Source organism: Carya illinoinensis, chromosome 10 (assembly GCF_018687715.1).
Source record: "Carya illinoinensis cultivar Pawnee chromosome 10, C.illinoinensisPawnee_v1, whole genome shotgun sequence".
Lineage (NCBI taxonomy): Eukaryota > Viridiplantae > Streptophyta > Magnoliopsida > Fagales > Juglandaceae > Carya > Carya illinoinensis.
This window is the reverse complement of record NC_056761.1, coordinates 22,696,585-22,707,298: the sequence shown is the minus strand read 5'-3', so window position 1 is coordinate 22,707,298 and position 10,714 is coordinate 22,696,585. Positions and strand designations below refer to the sequence as shown.

Genomic DNA, 10,714 nt, shown 5'->3' with positions numbered 1-10,714 from the left:
ATGGTTTTTTGTACTTTTGACATCTGGGCAAGTTTTACTCTTTAGATTAGAAGCCCTCAAATCCTAGAGTTAACCTCTCTCTCTCTCTATGAGGAAACCCTAGCCACTACATCATGCCTTTGCCACTGTTTTCTCTTGCCAAAGCACTACAGTATCGTGACTCTACAGTCGTTGCTCTCTCACCAGACGTTTTGGATCACACCACCTTCAACAGAAACAGCCGCTAGCCAATTTGTGTTTGTTTTCTTTTCTCTGTTGAACCTATTTTGTTCTCTTTTTGTTGATTTGGATCTATTTTCATGAGAATGTTTGAATGGAAGAATCTTTGAAGAGTATTTTTATATGTTAGATTTGGATTTGTGAGTTTGTAGTTTGCTAGTTTTCAAGTCCTATAGGCAGTGACCATGTGAATTTGTAATGAACTCGTACTAATGCAAAAACTTCTTGCAAATTTAATGACCTAAAACAATTTAGTAGATTTATTTAGCATGGTCATCTTCTCTTGGTGGTGGTTTGCATAGTTTGCGATCTAAAGCAGTTTCTAGGTTGATTTATAGACTTTAATGTTTTATTTAAAAAACTGTCAATGAAGGAACCTTTTGAGATAATCAAATATTTTCTTCGTTCTTGTAACTGAAGGTTCTTCACTTAATAGATTATCTTAATTAGCCTAGGTTTTATGTTTTTCCTTAGTGATTGCTTCTGGCCTTAGTTTTTTGCAACATTTAATGATAGGAATTGTGCATTCTTTATGAGTTACAAAGCAGCTACAAGTAACAAATCTTTTGAAATTTATGTGCACAATGATTTGAATTTTGTGTGCCCAAACATGTCAAAAGTCACATGATGTTTGAGCTATTGGCTAGATGAAAAGAATGAAAATCTTCCCTCCATTTGAAGAGTTAACATAGCCTCCCTTTTTTATCACAAGCCTTCTGGTATAAACGTTTTCCCCCCTTTGATTTGTGACTCTTCCATTTAGCAATATTAATTTAGCAACATTCAAATCCTTAGGAAAATCGTTATTGATCATTTATATGAAATTTTTAAGACAAACAAACCTAATTTGTTTTCTTATTGTTCTTGACAAAATGCAGTGGAGAGACCACCATCATTTATAGGAAATTGGGCAAGATTGTACACCATGAACATCTAAAGCAATATTCATGTCGATCTTCCAAGTTCCAAGCTGACTTCATACTAGCACATGCATTTGCAAGCATACAATGGACTATTTTGGGTGATATTGAAACTAATATGCATCTTTTCTATGACTGTCGTTTAGCTAGGACTGTTTGGGTGCATTTCTTGACATTATTTTGATGTATCTTCATTAATTTCAAAGCCATTTTGAGGTGCCGCAACCTTTATATATAAAACCATCAATTTTTATACTCATTTTCTATACTCTCTTTTAATAATCTATTTGAATATAATATGCAAAACTAGTTAATGAGCTTCTTGTTTCTTGGCTGCCGGAATTGACAATTGACTATTTGGCCGCGTCCCTTCTTTCTCACTTGAAGTTGCTATTTGGTGTGAGATTAAATCACTAATAAAAGACCATGCTACTTATTTTGTAATTCATTTATTGTAATTTTGCATTTTGTAATGTAACTTATAAATACCAATAATGTAATATGTAGTGGATTGTATTGTATGTTGCATGCATATTGTTACGTGATGAATATTGGACTTTTTTTAACATGCATTTAGTTAAAAAGGTAATTAGTTATTTTTTACATAAAATTTAGTTTTCCATTTTGATATTTTTATTATTATGGACAATGTTCAATGGATTAGCAATATGCTTTTCAACATGAATCTTCAAAAAATATAATAAAATATAGGTTTTTTATAAAAATAAAATAAAAAAAAATTTGTTTTCTATTTTGGTATATTTTTATTATTATGCAAAATATTCAATCTTCAATGAATTAATGTTATGTGTTTTTCTTGAAAATACTAAAAAATAGGCTTTAAAAAAAAAAAAAAAAAAAAAAAAAACTAGGTAAAATCTGGTACCCAAATTTTTAGGTTTTAAAAACCCTGGTTCATCCAAGTACCAACCCAGATCAAAACCTGGATAAACCTAGACTAGATTTTAAACACAGTTCTGGACCTAGTCCGAAACTTGGGTGAACAGTGCTACTATCCAGTCCATGAACAGTCCTCCCAATAAGGCCGCTATTGTGATCTTTTTTTCTTGGTTGTCTGCCATCATGTGTTCCTTGTTAAAATGAGAGAGGTAATCCTTCAGGCTTTCATCCTCCCTTTGCTTTATGGTGAGGGTATCCTACACAGAAGGCCTCATTCTCCTTCTACCGACCATAAACTAGGTCAAGAATTGCCTACACAACTCCTTAAAGCTATCTATGGAGACCAACTGCAGTAATCCAAACCATCCCCAAGCTACTCCTTTCAGGGTTAAAGCGAATGCCCGGCATGCAATCTTCTTGGGAAAACCATAGAGTGTCATGTAAGCTTCAAACATTTCTAGTTGTTTAACGAGACCCTAGGATCAGTCATACATCTCAACTCATGGAGCCTTGAGCTTCAGTGGGAGTGGTATTGCCATGATCTCCATGCTATATGGTAGGCTAGTCAGTGCTAGTGAGCAGCTGATCAACAAGCGAGGATGTACCTATCTTCTGGGCCACTTCCTTATATTTATCCATGACTCTACGTAAATCGTGGTGCATTTTTCTTTTCTCATCATTGTTGCCGAGGGGCTTGCTTGTACTCTACTATTTTGCCTCTACGCACTCAACATGGCTTGGCATGGCGCCTTCCCCCGAGGTGATGTTCCTACACTTCAGGGCTTCATTCTCACACTGGAAAGCCTACATTTATGCAATCATTCTTCTCAAACCTTCTTCCACTTCAGCTAGTCTTCCCTCCATGTTCGTTGAAGTAACTTCCTAGTCTTGGGTTGCTTGAGCATGTGTTGTTGTAGGCATGCAAAAGGCATGTTGAGATGTAGAGATCCCACTAAGGTTGTTAAAACACTCAAGAAACTAGTGAACTGAACAAGACTGGTGTGTCATGCTCCATACCTGTTTCTATTTCAGAAATCGGTCAAGTTCCGGTTTTGGTTTTTAGAATATCGGTTCAAACTGAACAAGACCGGTACATAAATATATTATTTTTTAATTTTTTATATTATATATGAATTTTTTATATTAATTCTATATATTATATGCTAAATTGCTAATTAATATAACATGAAATGTTAAAATCTCATTATCCTTGTATAGTAATATGATATCATTAAATTATCTTGTTCAGATAATGAGCATAGAAGCAAAAGATGTGCTAGATTAGTTTTGTTTTGATGTGCTAGTTTTGTTTTGTTTAGATAACGAGCCTAGTACCAAATTTGTAATATATTCAGTTTGTCACTACAATATTAGAGTCTTTGATCTCAAATATATTTAGTGTTGGAATATTTAAGGTTAAAAACAAATAATATTTAAGTGTATGATAATCTTTAAGCTAGAAAAATCGACCAAAACTAATAAAACCGAAAGTTCCGATTTCAGTGATGAATCGGTTTGGTATTGGTTCTTCAATTCTCAAAACAAGTGTATACCGATTTAGTTCTAGAGTTAATCTTCAAAATGGTCCATCTGTTTATGTTCACAAAGCAGCTGTTCAACAAGTGAGTTACATGTATTCTCCTCAGCATTCCTACCATGTGCCCCCACCACACATAGATGGATCCCTCATTCCCTCATTCTCCCTTCGAAACCAGTTACGAATTTTCATCTCCCCACTTGCTTCACCCCCTCTCTTCATCATCGAACTGCCCAAATCCCAGAAACTTAAAGCACAAAATGCACAAAATCCCATCCTCTTGAACTACCCAAAGGTTAAAAATCAGAGAAAAACTAATCGACCCAAGAAACTCAAGCTCTTCCCCATATTGATCATCATTACTCACTCAAATCCCATCCTAGCCAAGATGTTCTCCTTCAAAGCTCAAATAAAAGCCCAAATTCATCAATCCTGCACATTAGGCATAGAAAATGTCGCTAAAGGCAAGAGATTTCATTCTGCCTGGGTTGTTTATTTTGTTCTTGGAGGATTGGATTTATTTGATATGAGGACTAAAGGCCAAAGATTTCGGGAGTGAGGCCAGAGATTTCTCTGTTCTTCATCATTATTTTTCGTTTGGACTACAGATTTCGTGCAACATGTAGAATGTAGTTTTTAATTTTGAAATCAAAGCAAAATTTAGTTTTTGACAGGCAGAAAAATATCAGCCTTGGAAGCCCAAATTCATTGATCAAGAAATCTGGAGAAGGAATCTTGCCCATACTCACACACATTCCTTCACATCTGTTGTTCTCCAATCATTGTTAGAAATTTATGATAAAATCATCTTCTTAATGGCTGCTGCCATAGCAGGAAGGCAAAGGATCAAAAGGGTCTTAGAACCATCCAGATTTTACTTGCACTTCTTTATATGAACTCCACTCCACACCCACCACATCGATCTGATATGGGTTTGGTGAGAGAGAGACGAGGGTAAGGGGAGGTGAGAGATCTAGTGAGGGAGGTGAGGGATCTGGCTTCGTGGGTTCGGTAAGAGAGAGACAAGGGTGAAGGATGTGAGGGGAGGTCAGGCTTAGTGGTCATGTAGATGAATAATCTAGTGTGTTGCACTTTTTTGGCTTAATATGGAATAACTGATGTGTCAAAATGTGATTGTTGTCTATTTTTGGTTGAAAACCAGCCCGACTGTTCAGAAGTGTTTTCCTTTGTTCTAAAATATGTCAAAAACTAAACTGAATTAGATCGATTACACTCCTAGATCCACAGACGATGCCAACTGTAGTGGATGTGATTTGCACTCCTATGAACACCCTCAATGAACCTGCAAAAGAAGAATGTATGTGACGCTTAAGTCAAATTTCTTGTTTAATATTTTTATGAATCCAAGACTCTAATCAACTTACATTGATTGTAAATTTCCTCGAGTATATATAGAGTAGGGGAGGGCTTGTTGAGGCTCGCATAACTACCTAATCTCTTCATTCAAATTGGATCTTGGTTTGTTACTATTTGAGTTTCCCATTATTTGGTCAAAGGTTGTTATCCAAAGGGAACATTTGAATTGCCACGTTATTTGGGAACGGCTGCGTAATTATCCTATCCGTTGGTTATTCTAAACGGTTTGGGGCCCAGTTGCCAGCCAAGATTAGCTAGTTGAGGCCAACTGCTTTAGACTTGTTCTATTGTGCCGCTGGGCCTTTATGGTGTGTGAGTAGGCCCATCGGCGAGAGGAAACTTTGGTCCCACCAATTTGAAAGGTAAGAAAATATATAAATAATGAAAATAATATGCATATAACATAAAAAATACCAAATAATTAATAAAAATGGACTCTGCTGGGTTACAATGCCATGCTAGTTCAAACATAAGCCGAGCAAAGTCTAATGTTATGAGTAGTGCTACACCCAAAGTAATTTCCTTTTTTTTTCATTCATTTTTTTATACTTTTAAAATATTTTTTTTTTAAAAAATCACAACATCATTTAAAAAATATTTTCTTAATTACTAAGGTGAGGTTAGATGGTGAGTTGATATGAGATGAGATAAGATAAAAGTTGAAAGTTGAATAAAAGTTGAATTATATTTGGATTAGATTGTTAGAATATTATTTTTATTTTGGAATTTGAAAAAGTTGAATTATATATTATATTTTGTGTAGGAATTTGATAAAATTGTAATGATTATATCGGATAAGATTAGATGAATTGAGATCAACTCTAAATCGAGACCTAAGTTAAAAAAAGTTAAAAAAAATTGTTGGGACGGGAACCCAACTCTCGGTGAGAGTAAAGTGAGGTTTGGATAGTGAAATGAGATGGTTTTAGATAAAAATTAAATATTGAATAAAATATTGTTAAATCTTATTTTTAATATTATTATTGTTTTGTTATTTGAAGAAATTTGAATTGTTTATTATATTTTATATAAAAATTTAAGAAATTTGTAATAATAAGATGAGATAAATTGATTGAAACCATCTTTTTACTAAGAGCATTAGCAATGGTCTAGCCAAATGCCAATGCAAGTCTAAAATTTTGGAACCTTGTGAGAAAAACCTTCTACATTGAACTAGCTAAACATCAAAAGCTCAAGACTTGAGCTACAGTAAATCATAGCCCCTCACCATACATGGCAAGTTACTGTCAAGGACCAATCTATCTTTTTTATTTCATCTAACTCCCACACTCTCTTTCCCTTGTTTTTTTTTTTTTTTTTTGCACTCTCTTTCCCTTGTTTTTTTTTTCTTTCTTCATCCCAAAATCTCTCTATTTCCTCTTTGTTTTCTTTCTTCTCCCAAAAGCATATTTCTCTTCTTCAACCAGGGCAATCCCCCTTCTCTTTGTCATTTGTTTCTCTTCTTCAACCCGCAAGCTCCCTTCTCTCCATCGTCCATGTTCTCGTCGTCTTCTAGCACGGTAATTTCTCTTCGTTGCTACTCTCTCCCTCTTTTATGTGCGTTCTCCACAAGGCTTTCCTATTCCCTCTTCTCTTTTGATTTTCTCCCATTTTCTCTTTAACAAGTGATTGAATCGCCACGTATTTTGCTTCAAAGAACCATTGATGTGTTGAACCCTTTTCCTTACCAGTGAATCGTCTTCCAAAAGTTGTCTGTGTTCCTCCACAAATCTACCACAAGAAATCACGATTTGGGTAAATGATTTGGTATTTTTTGTTTATAAATTGGTAGGATTGTGGCTGGACTTTTCTAAATGTCTATTTTTTAATTGTTTGTGTGTTGCTATCCAGATGTTTTAGGGTGTGAAACTTTGTGAGGAGGTAGAGTCATTTGGTTGCCTTCTTGTTCTAAGATTTTCCAATTTTCTGGTTTAAGAAATACAAGAAAAATAACCTTTCAGAATAACAAGAAGACAATTCTAAACTTGGGTATAAAGCTTTAGGTTCTAAAAAATCTAAACCCAAATCTATTTTGTTGTAGAACAAGAGAAAAAAGCGGGGCTTGTTCAACCATTTTATGCTGACAAAATTTCCTCTGTTTATAACAAACCAAATCCTCCTAGCATTTGAGATGAGATCCAACCTATATTTTAACAATTTGAAGTTAGTGTTTCTCGAATATGATAATAATTGGTGGGTTTTTTGAATCAAGGTTGAGGTTAGGTCTAATAATAATTTGGGCTCAAACATGCATGATTAATTATATGTTAAATACAGTCTTATAATGTTTCTCTGAAAATACTTACCTAGCGATAGCTAAGAGTTAACTGAAGCTTGAAAACTATGATTTTGAATGAACTATGCATGAACAAGACAATATTGAGATCCTGCATATCTATGTTCTAAAACAGGTACATGTCTATTTACTAACAGCAACATAAATTTGTGAATCACAATGTAGATCAAGTCCCCACATTGTTTTTTTTTTTTTTATTTGTCCTGCAATATTCTCATTTTCTCTGTGGAAGTTGTAATGTCAATGATGAACATAATAGGAAGAATTCTCAATTCTTCACTCTATTTCAATAAGCCTAAGAGTCAGACTTTAGTTTCTATTTTCACATTTTGAGGCCTAGAGTATTTTGAGCCCCAGAAATTAATTGCAATAGAACACATATCTTGGGTTGTTGGGTCCCCATTTAGAGAGAAGGAGAGACAAAAACTTGTGTAAAATCAGACTTTTTGGTAGTTCTACAAAGTTTACAGCAACATTGTGTGTTGTTTGTCTGGTATGGTGCTACAAATAAATACTGTGTAATTTTTTAACAATATCGTCCTCCTTCATGATTCCTTTGTCTTGTGACCAAAAGAATTAGTTGACCCAAACATCAGCAGCAGCTATGTAGTTGATTTGGGGTCCCAGCTGTGTAGTTGATTTGGGGTCCCAGTTGTTATTTTGCCACACGTGGTTCTTTCGTGTTTGAGAAAATGACCCCTCATTATTATTATTATTATTATTATTATTATTATTATTATTATTATTATTATTATTATTATTATTATTATTTTGCTGCTTGTTTATTATTATGCATACATAATTTAGGTTATCCACTTTGTAAATCATATTTTAGTCTATTTCACTTTGTTTTTGGAACTAATTAACCATTGGAAACTCAAAATAGTAACATGTTTATTATAGAATAATTTCTTTCACAGATTCCTCAAGTGGTTAGTAGGTAAATATACCTCGAATAGTGCATGGCTGTTGATGAGTGTGTGAAAGTGCACTCTATATACCCTATTATTGGACTAAAATACTAAAATGTGAATAGAAATCATAGGAATTAATGTGTATTCTTAAATTGAATTTCTATTTACGTTGGGATACTCCTAAGCAGTTTTTTTATGTCTAATTTCAGAGTTTATAAAAGAGCAAGTCAAGCCCAGCCAAATTCAAAGGAGGACATTCATGGGGTTTGAGAGCAATTTGGAAGAAAATGAAAAGAAAAAAATCACAAATGAAACCACAAGAAGTCCAAGTCCGAAATTCGCTAGGAGACAGTCTGGATATACTTTAGTCTTTTGACTGTATCTTTTTACTCATATATCAGATTAATGTGATTCTTGATGCATTGGAAAGCTATCTTAAAGGGTTATAACTTTGTCTCTAATAAGGATTTCCAAATTCAAAATCCTGAAGGTTGTACGTGGCTGCCAAGATAAGTCCTAAAATTTAGGCCATTTTTTTATGCGGAAATCAAGAGGACATTAGGGTTTTTTTCTTACCCTATATAAGCATATCATTAGCACGAAATGGAGGGGAGGAGGAGGCACAAGAGGCAGATCTGAAGAGAGGAGAAAATCACTTCCATGGCCACCGTTCGCTTCAGTTTTCTCTGGAGATTTTTGTTGTCCATTATATTTATAGGTAACTAAATTCTCAAGTAGGGTTAGGGATGAACTTGCACATTAGATGGTATTTCTAATTTATTCTTAATTCATGTATTTGATTTTCAATTACTAAAACTCTTTTGTTTTATCATTCTCAATTCATCATTGATGTTTTCTTCTCCGAATAATCATAGAATTTATTGTGTTTATGGATTCAGTCATGCTTTTTCTATTGAATGGATTAGTTTTTTTATTATGTTTGGATCAATTATTTATCTATATTGATTTAGTTTTTTGCTGCAATATCGCTTCCTGAGTATATTGTCGTCATTGGATTTTATCAATAGGGGTAGTAATTCACGTTTTTTAAAAGTGGTGAATGTTTTTTTCAAAGGGTTACATTTGATTTAAGTCTGGTTTATAAATCTATACCTTCCGATTGGGAATCGCGGGAATTGAGTTCCTAATTGAGTTATCCAATGAATTAAGAATAATTAAAATACCAGATTTGTGCAAGGGATTCCCGACGCTCTACTGTTTGTTAAATTTGAGTACTTTTTCTGTTAATCACTTTGCTTCACTTGAATTTACATTTAAAATTAATCTTTGTTCTCTATTACTTATTTAATATTTTTTTCTTTAGTTTCTTTGTTCCTCTTGCTATTCTTTTAATTTGTCTCCCTGTGGAATCGACACCCCAAAGCTGTGCTACAACTACCGCGTTATTCTTTGGGCGTAATCAAATTTTGGCGCCGTTGCCGGGGAGACGGTAGAAGAATTGTGAGATAGTTTTTCTTTTCAACAGTTTGTAAAGGCGGTAACTTCGTTCCCTATTTTAGCTTGCTGCATCTTTTTTTTTTTATTTTCTTTTTCTTTTTGTAGTTTTTTTTTTTAGTGTTGGGTTTTTCTCTACCTTGCATGCACAGGTATAGAGACGCCTTAGGTCGGTTTGCTTGTAGACCTGTGTTAGAGTCAGAGTTTAATTTTTCTGATCATTTGTTTAATAATTTTTCTAATTTTGAGAAAATGAGTGAACATGAAGATCAACCTACTAGGACCCTTCAGGATTACCTCCACCCTACACGCACAGCCACACCATCATGCATCATGTTTCCAGCTAATATTCGCCAATTGGATTTTAAAACAGGGATGATACAGTTACTCCCTACTTTTCATGGCTTGGAAAATGAAAATCCATATGTGCACATTAGGGAGTTTGAGGAAGTAGTTGCGACTTTTCATAGTCAAAATGCAACTGATGACATTGTGAGACTTAAGTTCTTTCCTTTCTCTTTGAATGATAGAGCTAAGAGTTGGCTATACTCTTTGAGACCACGATCTATTGGGTCATGGAATGAGATGACTCAGGTCTTTTTTAATAAATACTTTCCCCAACATAAGACCAATGCTTTAAAAAGACAAATCTCCACCTTTGTACAAAAGGACAGTGAGACTTTGTATCAGTCTTGGGAGAGATTTAAGGAGCTATTGAGTATTTGTCCTCACCATAGGTATGAGAATTGGCTCTTAGTGAGCTATTTTTATGAGGGACTTACACCTAGAGAGCGTCAATTTGTGGAAATGATGTGTAATGGTGAGTTCTTACAAAAAGATCCTGATGAAGCCATAGAATACCTCAATGAGCTTGCTGAAAAAGCTCACACTTGGACTGAACCTAGTGCTACTGAGAGCACAAATAGGTCACGACCTGCAGGAAACCTAAATGGTGGTGGAATTTACCATCTCAGGGAAGAAGATAACCTAAAGGCTAAGGTTGAGATGCTCACTAGGGAGCTAGAAGTGTTGAAGAATAAAGACTTAAAGCCAACACACGTGGCTAATCATGCAGAGTCTTTTGGACCATGTTTTG

The 10,714-nt window shown here is 34.4% G+C and overlaps 1 non-coding gene across 1 annotated transcript; it reads right to left on the bottom strand.

The window, feature by feature from the left end:
• Nucleotides 1-10,250: 10,250 nt before the first annotated feature.
• Nucleotides 10,251-10,358, bottom strand: LOC122280201. Its single transcript, XR_006229787.1, has one exon. It is a non-coding gene; the product is annotated as a small nucleolar RNA R71 (small nucleolar RNA).
• Between the last annotated feature and the right edge of the window lie 356 nt (nt 10,359-10,714).